Source organism: Dendrobates tinctorius, unplaced genomic scaffold, assembly GCF_039654945.1.
Source record: "Dendrobates tinctorius isolate UK_male_01 unplaced genomic scaffold, ASM3965494v1 ptg000046l, whole genome shotgun sequence".
NCBI classification, from domain to species: Eukaryota; Metazoa; Chordata; class Amphibia; order Anura; family Dendrobatidae; genus Dendrobates; species Dendrobates tinctorius.
The window spans coordinates 59660792-59674727 of record NW_027361714.1 but is presented as its reverse complement, the minus strand read 5'-3'; positions in this window follow the sequence as shown (position 1 = coordinate 59674727).

Here is a 13936-nt window from a genome sequence, read left to right as displayed (position 1 = left end):
GCAGGCTCTGAGAAAGCCTCCAGCAGTGCCTGCAGATTGCCGATCTGTCACACTACTGTGCAAGGTGTCAGATCAGCGATCTGACATATTACAATAATGTCCCCCCCTGGGACAATGTAATAAAGTACAAAAAAAAAAAAGTGTAAAAATAATTTATAAAAAAATCACTAAATAAATTTAAAAAAAAAATATTCCCTAATAAATTCATTTTTTGGAAATAAAAAAAAAAAAAACAATAAAAGTACACATATTCAGTTTCGCCGCGTCCGTAACGACTCGCCCTATTAAACTGTCCCATTAGTTAACTCCTTTAGCAAACCCGTTAAAAAAAAAACAAACAAACAAAGCTCTATTATCATACCGCCGAACAAAAAGTGCAATAACGCGCGATCAAAAAGACTGATATAAATAACCATGGTACTGCTGAAAATGTCATCTTGTCAGGCAAAAAACGAGCTGCCATACAGCATCATCAGCGAAAAAATAAAAAAGTTATAGCTCGCAGAATAAAGCGATGCAAAAATAATTATTTTTTATATAAAATTGTTTTTATTATATTAAACCGCCAAAATATAAAAAAAGACATAAATGAGGTATCACTGTAACCGTACTGACCCGAAGAATAAAACCGCTTTATCAATTTTACTACATGCGGAACGGTGTAAACGCACTCCCCCAAAAGAAATTCATGAAACGCTGGTTTTTGTTCATTCTGAGTCCCAAAAATCGGAATAAAAAGCGACCAAAAAATGTCACGTACCCAAAAATGGTACCAATAAAAACGTCAACTCATCCCGCAAAAAATAAGACCTCACATGACTCGGTGTGTCAAAATACGGAAAAATTATAGCTCTCAATATGTGGTGATGCAAAAACTATTTTTACAATAAAAAGCGTCTTTTAGCGTATGACAGCTGCCAAACATAAAAACCGCCATAAATAGTAAATCAAACCCCCCGTTATCACCCCCTTAGTTAGGCTGGTTTCACATTAGCGCTTTTTAAGCGCACGCACGGCCGGGGGTAGCTCCGCCCCTGAGCCGGCTCTCTGCCCGGCGTGTCCGCCCCTTGCTTGTAGCGCCGCCTCCTAGCGCACAGCGGCGCCTGCGATCGGCGCACCCTATCTTTAGCATAGGGTGCGCAGATCGTGGGCAGGCCGTGCGCTAGTTGCGCTTTGACCTGCGCTGCGCACTTTTGACGGTGCGCCGTGCACGCCAAAATCAAACTTTTCGGATTTCGGCGTGCTCGGCGCACCGTCAAAAGTGCGCAGCGCAAGTCAAAGCGCAACTAGCGCACGGCCTGCCCACGATCTGCGCACCCTATGCTAAAGATAGGGTGCGCCGATCGCAGGCGCCGCTGTGCGCTAGGAGGCGGCGCTACAAGCAAGGGGCGGGCACGCCGGGCAGAGAGCCGGCTCGGGGGCGGAGCTACCCCCGGCCGTGCGTGCGCTTAAAAAGCGCTAATGTGAAACCAGCCTTAGGGAAAAATAACAAAATTAAAAAAATGTACTTCTCTCCATTTTCCCATTAGAGTTAGGGCTAGGGTTAGGGCTGAGATTAGGGTTAGGGGTGTGTTGGGGTTAGGGTTGAAGTTAGAATTGGGGAGTTTCCACTGTTTAGGCACATCAGGTGCTCTCCAAATGCAACATGGCGTCTGATCTCTATTCCAGCCAATTCTGAGTTGAAAAAGTTAAATGGTGCTCCTTCCCTTCCAAGCTCTGCCATGTGCCCAAACAGTGTTTTACCCCCACATATGGGGTATCAGCCTACGCAGGACAAATTGGACAACAACTTTTGGTGTCCAATTTCTCCTGCTACCCTTGGGAAAATAAAAAAATTGGGGACTAAAAGATCATGTTTGTGGAAAAAATATGACTTTTATTTTCACGCCTGGGCGTTATAAACTTCTGTGAAGCACTTAGGGGTTCAAAGTGCTCACCACACATCTAGATAAATTCCTTGGGTGGTCTAGTTTCCAAAATTGGGTCACTTGTGGGGGGTTTCAACAGTTTAGGCAAATCAGAGGCTCTCCAAACACGACATGACACCCGCAGACCATTCTATCAGAATCTGCATTCCAAAATGTCACTACTTCCCTTTAAAGTCCCCGACGTGAGCCCATACAGTAGTTTTCTCCCACATATGGGGTATCGGTGTACTCAGGACAAATTGGACAACAAATTTTGGGGTCTAATTTCTCCTGTTACCCTTAGCAAAATAAAAAATTGGGGACTAAAAGATCATGTTTGTGGAAAAAATATGATTTTTTTATTTTCACACCCGAACGTTATAAACTTCTGTGAAGCCCTTGGGGGTTCAGAGTGCTCACCACACATCTAGATAAGTTCCTTGGGGGGTCTAGTTTCCAAAATGGTGTCATTTGTGGGGGGTTTCCACTGTTTTGGCACATCAGGGACTTTCCAAACTCGACATGGCGTCCGATCTCAATTCCGGCCAAAAAAGTCAATTGGCGCTGCTTCCCTTCCGAGCTCTGCCATGCACCCAACTAGTCGTTTACCCCTACATATGGGGCTTCAGCATACTCAGGACAAATTGCACAATAACTTTTTGGGTCCTGTTAACCTTGGGAAAATAAAAATTTGGGGGTGAAAAGATCATTTTTGTGGAAAAAATATGATTTTTTTAATTGTATGGCTGTGCGTTATAAACTTCTGTGAAGCCCTTGGGGGTTCAAAGTTCTCACCACATATCTAGATAAGTTCCTTGGGGGGGTCTAGTTTCCAAAATGGCTCTCCAAACGTGACTTGGCATCCGATCTGAATTCCAGTTAATTTTGCATTGAAAAAGTCAAACGGCGCTCCTTCCCTTAAGGTACTGTCACACTTAGCGATGCACCGGCGATCCCGACCAGTGATATGACGCGGTCAGGATCGCCGGTACATCGCTAAGTGGTCGCTAGTGAGCTGCCACACAGGCAGATCTCACCAGCGACATCGAAGGGGTCGGGGGTCGCTACTTACCTGTCACACTAGGCGATCCTGACGTCCTCCCGCCCGGCTCCACGCTCGTCGCTCGTCTCTCCACAGGAAGCGCCGCAGGAAGCTGACGACGAGAAACGGTCCTGGACGTTCTCGCGCGATCAGCGATAACCAGCGAGGGAGCCGGTCGTAGGTAAGTATCAGACATAGCGATATCGCTAGCAATATCGCTATAATGTCACAAGTTATAGCGATATTGCTAGCGATATCGCTAAGTGTGACAGTACCTTTATGAGCTCTGCCATGCGCCGAAACAGTGGTTCACCCCACATATCAGGTATCAGCGTACTCAGGACAAATTGCACAATAACTTTTGCAATCCAATTTCTCCTGTTACCCTTGATAAAATAAAAAAAAATTGGACCTGAAGTAATTTTTTGTGAAAAAAAGTAAAATGTTCATTTTTTTTTAAAACATTCAAAAAATTCCTGTGAAGCACCTGAAGGGTTAATAAACTTCTTGAATGTGGTTTTGAGCACCTTGAGGGGTGCAGTTTTTAGAATGGTGTCACTTTTGGGTATTTTCTATCATATAGACCCCTCAAAGTGACTTCAAATGTGATGTGGTCCGTAAAATTAAAATGGTGTTGCAAAAATGAGAAATCGCTGGTCAACTTTTAACCCTTATAACTTCCTAAAAAAAAAAAATGTTGGTTCCAAAATTGTGCTGATGTAAAGTAAACGTATGTGAAATGCTATTCATTAAGTTTTTTTGTGTGCCGTATCTTTGTGATTTAAGGGCATAAAAATCCAAAGTTGGAAAAATTGTGAAATTGTCGCCAAATTTCCGTTTTTTTCACAAATAAACGCAAGTTATATCAATGAAATTTTACCACTAACATGAATTAAAATATGTCACGAGAAAACAATGTCAGAATCACCGGGATCCATGGAAGCATTTCAGAGTTATTACCTCAAAGGGACAGTGGTCAGAATTGTAAAAATTGGCCTGGTCATGAACGTGCAAACCACCCTTGGGGGTTAATGGGTTGTCCACTACTTTATAGTAACCCCCCAATGTATTCCCCCGGAGCCCCTAATGAATTTTGTAAATACCTTGCGCTGCCAATACAGCCTCTGAGCGGTGCTATGCCGGCGGCTGAGTCCAGGTCACATGACCACCAGGCTGCAGCCGTCGCTAATATCACGTCAATTTCCTGACTCTGGAAATTGCCGTGACATCATCAGCAGGCGTGACCCAGCCTCCATAGACTGCTGTCACTCATCAAGAGTGCCAGCAGTCTGTGGGCGGTGCTGCACCACACCTCACAGCCCCGTCGCTCTGCAGTCGATATTACCCCCTTCCCAGCCTACAAATATTGGCCCCGGCCGTCGGCTTTCCCCCTCTTGCACAGAAAATTACGTGGGAGCCCATGCCATTTTTTTTTTTTTTTTTTAAATGAAACATATTGTTCAGTAATTAACATGGATATGGATATATCTGTAGATACAGTCATATGTAAAAGTTTGGGCACCCCTATTAATGTTAACCTTTTTTCTTTATAACAATTTTGGTTTTTGCAACAGCTATTTCAGTTTCATATATCTAATAACTGATGGACTCAGTTATATTTCTGGATTCAAATGAGGTTTATTGTACTAACAGAAAATGTGCAATCTGCATTTAAACAAAATTTAACCGGTGCAAAAGTATGGGCACCCTTATCATTTTCTTGATTTGAACACTCCTAACTACTTTTTACTGACTTCCTGAAGCACTAAATTGGTTTTGTAACCTCATTGAGCTTTGAACTTCATAGCCAGGTGTATCAAATCATGAGAAAAGGTATTTAAAATGGCCACTTGCAAGTAGTTCTCCTATTTGATTCTCCTATAAAGAGTGGCATCATGGGCTCCTCAAAACAACTCTCAAATGATCTGAAAACAAAGATTATTCAACATAGCTTTTCAGGGGAAGGATACAAAAAGTTGTCTCAGAGATTTAACCTGTCAGTTTCCACTGTGAGGAACATAGTAAGGAAATGGAAGAACACAGGTACAGTTCTTGTTAAGCCCAGAAGTGGCAGGCCAAGAAAAATATCAGAAAGGCAGAGAAGAAGAATGGTGAGAACAGTCAAGGACAATCCACAGACCTGCAGCATCATCTTGCTGCAGATGGTGTCACTGTGCATCGGTCAACAATACAGCGCATGCATAACGCCTTTTTGTATGACCAAACACTTTGTTTCATCAGTCCACAGGACCTTCTTCCAAAATGTAACCGGCTTGTCCAAATGTGCTTTTGCATACCTCAGGCGACTCTGTTTGTGGCGTGCTTGCAGAAACGGCTTCTTTCGCATCACTCTCCCATACAGCTTCTCCTTGTGCAAAGTGCGCTGTGTTGTTGACCGATGCACAGTGACACCATCTGCAGCAAGATGATGCTGCAGGTCTTTGGAGGTGGTCTGTGGATTGTCCTTGACTGTTCTCACCATTCTTCTTCTCTGCCTTTCTGATATTTTTCTTGGCCTGCCACTTCTGGGCTTAACAAGAACTGTACCTGTGTTCTTCCATTTCCTTACTATGTTCCTCACAGTGGAAACTGACAGGTTAAATCTCTGAGACAACTTTTTGTATCCTTCCCCTGAAAAGCTATGTTGAATCTTTGTTTTCAGATTATTTGAGAGTTGTTTTGAGGAGCCCATGATGCCACTCTTCATAGGAGAATCAAATAGGAGAACTACTTGCAAGTGGCCACTTTAAATACCTTTTCTCATGATTTGATACACCTGGCTATGAAGTTCAAAGCTCAATGAGGTTACAAAACCAATTTAGTGCTTCAGGAAGTCAGTAAAAAGTAGTTAGGAGTGTTCAAATCAAGAAAATGATAAGGGTGCCCATACTTTTGCACAGGTCAAATTTTGTTTAAATGCAGATTGCACATTTTCTGTTAGTACAATAAACCTCATTTGAATCCAGAAATATAACTGAGTCCATCAGTTATTAGATATATGAAACTGAAATAGCTGTTGCAAAAAACAAAATTGTTATAAAGAAAAAAGGTTAACATTAATAGGGGTGCCCAAACTTTTACATATGACTGTAGATGTAGATAGATATATGGATAGATTTATCTATCCATCTATCCCATATCTATCTATCTAAAGTCCAAACACATGAAACAGCACTCCATATAGCAAGAAAATTGTGCTCTTTATTGGCCCATGTGGGAACGTTTCGGTCCTGAGTGCAGACCTTTCTCAAGCCTTGGCTTGAGAAAGGTCTGCACTCAGGACCGAAATGTCGCCACATGGGCCAATAAAGAGCACAATTTTTTTTTGCTATATGGAGTGCTGTTTTATGTGTTTAGACTTTAATTAGAAGGTTTGGTATATACCTATGAAACGCTGCACCCTGTCTTTTAGTGCTGTGCATAACTTTTTTATGCTATCTATCCCATATCTATCTATCTATCTATCTATCTATCCCATATCTATCTATCTATCCATCCCATATCTACAGTTGTGGCCAAAAGTATTGACACCCCTGCAATTCTGTCAGATAATACTCAGTTTCTTCCTGAAAATGATTGCAAACACAAATTCTTTGGTATTATCTTCATTTAATTTGTCTTAAATGAAAAAACACAAAAAGAATTGTCCTAAAGCCAAATTGGATATAATTCCACACCAAACATAAAAAAGAGGGTGGACAAAAGTATTGGCACTGTTCGAAAAATCATGTGATGCTTCTCTAATTTGTGTAATTAACAGCACCTGTAACTTACCTGTGGCACCTAACAGGTGTTGGTAATAACTAAATCACACTTGCAGCCAGTTGACATGGATTAAAGTTGAGTCAACCTCTGTCCTGTGTCCTTGTGTGTACCACATTGAGCATGGAGAAAAGAAAGAAGACCAAAGAACTGTCTGAGGACTTTAGAAACCAAATTGTGAGGAAGCATGAGCAATCTCAAGGATACAAGTCCATCTCCAAAGACCTGAATGTTCCTGTGTCTACCGTGCGCAGTGTCATCAAGAAGTTTAAGGCCCATGACACTGAGGCTAACCTCCCTAGATGTGGACGAAAAAGAAAAATTGACAAGAGATTTCAACGCAAGATTGTGCGGATGTTGGATAAAGAACCTCGACTAACATCCAAACAAGTTCAAGCTGCCCTGCAGTCCGAGGGTGCAACAGTGTCAACCCGTACTATCCGTTGGCGTCTGAATGAAAAGGGACTGTATGGTAGGAGACCCAGGAAGACCCCACTTCTTACCCCGAGACTTAAAAAAGCCAGGCTGGAGTTTGCAAAAACTTACCTGAAAAAGCCTAAAACGTTTTGGAAGAATGTTCTCTGGTCAGATGAGATAAAAGTAGAGCTTTTTGGGCACAGGCATCAACATAGAGTTTACAGGAGAAAGAAAGAGGCATTCAAAGAAAATAACACGGTCCCTACAGTCAAACATGGCGGAGGTTCCCTGATGTTTTGGGGTTGCTTTGCTGCCTCTGGCACTGGACTGCTTGACCGTGTGCATGGCATTATGAAGTCAGAAGACTACCAACAAATTTTGCAGCATAATGTAGGGCCCAGAGAAAGCTGGGTCTCCCTCAGAGGTCATAGGTCTTCCAGCAGGACAATGACCCAAAACACACTTCAAAAAGCACTAGAAAATGGTTTGACAGAAAGCACCGGAGATTTCTAAGGTGGCCAGCAATGAGTCCAGACCTGAATCCCATAGAACACCTGTGGAGAGATCTAAAAATGGCAGTTTGGAGAAGGCACCCTTCAAATATCAGGGACGAGGGTGTCAATACTTTTGTCTGGCCCATTTTTGGAGTTTTGTGTGAAATGATCAATGTTTTGCTTTTTGCTTCATTCTCTTTTGTGTTTTTTCACTTAAGACAAATTAAATGAAGATAATAATACCAAAGAATTTGTGTTTGCAATCATTTTCAGGAAGAAACTGAGTATTATCTGACAGAATTGCAGGGGTGTCAATACTTTTGGCCACAACTGTATCTATCTATCCCATATCTAGCTATCCCATATCTGTCTATCCATCTATCTATCCATCCCATATCTATCTAGGCTTGAGAAAGGTCAACAACTACCAGGACCGAAACGTTGCTGTATGGGCAACTAGCCAGATGGGATAATAGATAGCACTTTGACTGGATTTCTTTTGGTGTGCTGCTTTCATCTTGAGGACTATTTTTGAGGTTTTATATATGCCTGGAAGGCTTGCACCCACATTGTTTGTTCAATTTTTGTGCTTTTTCCTTTTTTCACATATCTATATCTATCTGTCTGTGTGTGTAATGGAGTGTGGGTTGGACAAATGTAAAAGAGGAGGTTGGACAAGAAATGACATTACAAATCTTTTTTTTTTGTTAAATAACATATCTTTATTTAGCTTACAAAAACGCATACAATCCGCATGAAAAACCGCATCAAAAACGCACCTGCGTTTTCTGCCAAGAGATGCGGGATCTGTGCAGAAAAATCCTCACTGGAATCTGCAACGTGTGCACATACCCTTATAGCTTTCAGCACTATAAAGGTATGTACATGGGTACATATTCATTATATATTAAAAAAAGAAGGTCTGTGTTTGTGCATGCTCGTGCGTGTGTGTGTGCTCTAGGTGCTTGCAATGTTTTACAATATAGGAGGGAGAGGAGGGAAGGGTTTTGGTGTGTTTAGGAGTGGGTGTGCTACCTGCTGGCTTACAGACCAGTGCAATGCATCATGGAACTTGTAGTATTAGAGCACAGTAAGTCAGGAGAAAGGAAGTTGTCAATTAACCCCATGAGAGCTGGAGCCAGCACTGAAAATGCGCTGCTAGAGCATGATAAAAGGTAATATTGCTAAAATAAACACAGTGGATGTTTTGAGCGGCACATAAGAGCAAGATTTATGAAAAAAAAAGTTATAGTACTGGACAACTTCTTTAACTTTTTGATAATATTCTAATTTTGTGAGATGCACCTGTACATTATATATGTTTACTATGACCACTGGAATGACCACATATATATATTGTGGGGATGAGACGACTGGAGCCTCCTAGTCACTTAACCTACATTATTTTTCCTCCATTCTCTATGCGGTTCTCAATAAATATCTAAATATACTTATAAATGATAAATTATTGTAAGTTGATATAGATCTGCTGTATATTCAGTTGCGCACAACAGTCAAACTATTCAGTCCGGTTACTGTTGACTTCTTCGGCTGATGCATGTCTTTTTGTGTATATTACTATATGGTTAAGTACCAACTGTATTATATAGAGTAACTTAGCCCATCGTATTCTATATTTAGGTGGAATTGAGTTTGTTACTGTAATTTTATTGTCATTCACTTGTAATGAATTTGCATTATTCACTTGTGCAAATTGTTACAGTGTATTTGTTTTGCTCAAAACTTGTAGTCTTCATACATTATGGGGCACCCTGTGGTGACATAATGGCTGTGCACCACCTTTTTGTTTATGTCAGGAGCAACTTTTTTAAACCAATGACAGGCCACATTTTGTTCATGCTACTGTTAACAGCCTACATGATCTAAACGCACTACCATGGCCTGCAGTGCTTCAAGACTTGCCTGTCATTGAGCATAGCAGGGATGTAAAGGAGGTGCCAGCAGCAGATCTTGATGATATGCTTGTCCAAGTGCATACTGTTAGGCTTCGGGTTCCTGCAGCGGCACAGCAGGAATCCAGAGCCTCACATTCTGTGGTCTCCCATGCTCCATTGACCACAGAGGAGCTTGCTCAGCAGCCCTGTCGTTCCCGACGTTCTGCTCAGACCTGCTCTGTGGGTCTGGCTGTTGCTGCCACCTCTGGGCCAGCAATAGCAATGCAGGCTGCTCAGCAGAAAACCGCTCCAGAGGCTAAGTCCTTCTGTCGCTCCACTGAGCATGCTCATGAGACGATCTCCCTTTGGTGATCGGGAGCCACATGCACAGGTCCTTCTCCAGATCTGATTGGTCCATCTCAGGGATCTGGAAGCTTCCGGAAGGTTCTGGCTATAAAAGGTTCACATGGCCACTCGGCCATGCGCTAGTATAGACTCTAGTTGCTACCTGTGTGAATGATGACGGATGCATGAACCTACGAATGACTCATTAAGATTCCCCTCCCTCTGATATTACGTGTGTGAATAGGGACTGTCTTACAGTCAGCTCCAGTCAGTGGCATGCTACAGGCCACAGTGTATATCTCCAGACAACTAGCATCCGACAGTGCGCACTCTCCTGGGCATTGTCGTATAGCGGCAGTGTCAGTCGCCGCGCTGCAGTCAGCAGCACTTGTCGGTGTCCGCGGTAGCGACTCCGCACGCACGGTAGGTCTAGACGGACACTGACCCTGTGTCTTGGGCCCTAGTCCTGTGACCATATACCATGCGTGCATTGCGCTGAGACCTGTGAGTCCAACAGGCTCAGTATTTATGTTTATTGCTTTGGTGCCTCTGTGAATCAAGAGAGTACGCCCAGCGCACACCGTGTGACGTTCAACCCGCGTGCGATATTCCGCCATATTGAGTGTCCACCATTACCTAACAGCAGAGTAACACCTTCTGCACGGTGGACCCCGGGCAGCGAACACACTTATTATTTAGTGCGTTCCGCCGTCCCTAACACATACAGCGCTGCAGAACATTCCTAAGACAACTATTAATAACCTCATGGATAGCATGCCACAGCATGTAAGTACTTGTATTTCTGTGCATTGTGTTTATTCTCTATATTGAATAAATCAAAAGGTTTTGAAAATGTTGTTGCCATTTTTTCCATCACTTCCATGTCCATCGATCTTGTGATTTCCATAATTTTAAGTTTTTACCTTCTTGGTGTTAAGTTTCACAATGTTAGTGACACAATTTCAATGTTGAGGAGTGCATTTTTCTCATAAAAACTTAAAATTTCTGCAGTAAATCATATGCAACCTCTAATATCTCGGTTGTAATACAGTAAGGCACTTTTTAAGACTGCTGAACCATCTGATTTATAACCTTAAAGGGCTTAGTCGCTAAAGTAGACTAGGGTACAATCTAAAATAGAAATATGCTTAAGTACACTTTGAAACCCACACAGATCTAGCACTCACTTGTAATGCTACAGGTGATGACATCCCATACGTTGGTCATTTGACCACTGTAATCGGTCACTGGATACTGTGGTCAAATGCCACACATGCAAACGTCAGCACTGACAGTAAGGCTGTGTGCACACGCTGCGGATTAGGTGCGGATTCATCCGCGCGGATTTTGTAAAATCCGCAGGTGAAACCGCAGGTCAAAAGACCTGCGGTTTTACCTGCGGATTGCTCTGCGTTTTTGCCCTGCGGTTTTTCATCTCCTCAATGGAGGAGATGGCAAACCGCAGGGGAATCCGCAGAAAGAATTGACATGTCAATTCTTTCTGCGGATTGAAAACCATCTGCATTGCGGTTTTTGATTCCCATAGGGAATCATGGTACTGTACACCGCCGCAAAAACTGCTGCGGGTCCGCAGCGGCCAAAACCGCTGCGGAACCGCAGCAAAATCCGCAGCGTGTGCACACAGCCTAACAGACTGCAAGAAGATGACAGATTTAAGATCATTCTGTACTCCAATTTTTAAAAAAATCCCAGAAAACCTAGTTACAACACTATCTTGGCAAATCATAGAATCATAGAATCGTAGAGTTGGAAGGGACCTCCTGGGCCATCTGGTCCAACCCCCTGCTCAAAGCAGGATTCGCTAAATCATCCCAGTCAGATGTCTGTCCAGCCTCTGTTTGAAGACTTCTATTGAAGGAGAACTCACCACTTCTCGTGGCAGCCTGTTCCACTCATTGATCACTCTAACTGTCAAAAAGTTTTTTCTAATATCTAATCTGTGTCTCTTCCCATTCAGTTTCATCCCATTGCTTCTAGTCTTTCCTTGTGCAAATGAGAATAAAGTTGATCCTTCTACAATGTGACAGCCCTTTAGATATTTGTAGACAGCTATTAAGTCTCCTCTCAGTCTTCTCTTTTGCAAACTAAACATTCCCAAATCCTGCAACCTTTCCTCATAAGACAGGGTTTGCAGACCGGTCACCATTCTGGTCGCTCTTTTCTGAACTTGCTCCAGTTTGTTGATGTCTTTTTTAAAATGTGGTGCCCAAAACTGGACACAATATTCCAGATGAGGTCTGACCAAAGAGGAGTAGAGGGAAATAATGACTTCACGTGATCTAGACTGTATGCTTCTGTTAACACATCCTAGAATTGCATTTGCCTTTTTTGCTGCTGCATCACACTGTTGACTCATATTCAGTCTGTGATCTATTAGTATACCCAAGTCTTTTTCACATGTGCTGTCACTTAGCCCTATTCCTCCCATTCTATATATGCTTTTTTCATTTTTATTGCCCAGATGTAGTACTTTGCATTTCTCCCTGTTAAAAACCATTCTGTTAGTTGCTGCCCACTTCTCCAGTTTATTTAAATCTTTTTGAATCCTCTCTCTCTCTTCTCTAGTATTAGCTATCCCTCCTAGCTTTGTGTCATCAGCAAATTTAATCAGTTTACCCTCAATTCCTTCATCTAAATCGTTGATAAAGATGTTGAACAATACAGGGCCCAGGACAGAGCCCTGTGGTACCCCACTTGAGACATTCTTCCAACTGGATGTGCAGCCATTTACGACCACTCTTTGGGTCCGATCACTAAGCCAGTTATGAATCCACCTAACAGTTGCCTTGTCCATTCCATACTTAGTCATTTTTTCAATAAGGATTGTATGAGAGACTTTGTCAAATGCTTTGCTGAAGTCAAGATATACTATATCTACAGCATTTCCTTGATCCACCCAATCAGTGATACCGTCATAGAAGGAAATTAAGTTAGTCTGACATGACTTATTAGTTAGAAACCCATGCTGACTCTGTTTAATCACTTCATTCTTATCCAGGTATTGACATACATGTTGTTTAATAATTTGTTCAAAGATCTTTCCTGGTATAGAAGTCAGACTCACCGGCCTATAGTTGCCTGGGTCCACCTTCTTCCCCTTTTTGAAGATAGGAACAACATTTGCTCTTCTCCAGTCTTCTGGCACTTCTCCTGTTCTCCAAGAATTTTCAAAGATTATGGAGAGGGGTTCAAAAATTTCTTCTGCTATCTCCTTCAGTACTCTGGGGTGTAATTCATCTGGACCTGGAGACTTGAATTCATTTAGGTTAGCTAAGTGTTTCCTCACTATCTTTCTGTTTATAGATATCCTGGATTCTTCTATTCCCTTAATAGGACAGTGAATAACAGTTGATGTTGCATTTCCTTTCTGAGAGAAAACAGATGCAAAATAGGAATTTAAAAGTTCAGCCTTCTCAACATCCTGTCTTACCATTTCATCATTTTCATCCTGTAAAAATCCTATAGCATCTTTGACTTTTCTTTTACTTTTGACATATCCCCAAAATCCTTTATTATTGCTTTTGACATCTCTTGCAAGCCTCAATTCATTGTCAGCTTTAGATAATCTGATTTGTGCCCTGCAGGTTCTGCAGACAGCATTATATTCTTCTTTAGATATGCCTCCCTCTTTCCATTTTATAAACATTTTTTTCTTCCTTTTTAGCATGTGCTTAAGTTCTGTGTTCATCCATCCTGGTTTCCTTAAATGCTTCCTATTCTTCCCTCTTTTCGGAATTGTTAACAACTGTGCTTTGAGAATTTCATTTTTCAAGATTTCCCATCCTTCCTGGACATTTTTGTCTTTAAGGATATCCAGCCATTGGATCCCTCCAATTCTCTTTCTGAATCCCTTAAAATCTGCCTTTCTGAAATCTAACCTTGACGTCTGAGTCTTCACAGGTCTTCCACCTCTAGTAATCCAAAATTCTAAAATAGCATGGTCGCTACCTCCTAGGGTCCCAGCCACTTTTACCTCCTCAACCATTTCCTCCCTGTTTATAAGGATTAGATCCAAGGTAGCAGTTCCCCTTGTTTTCTCCCTTACCTTTTGGA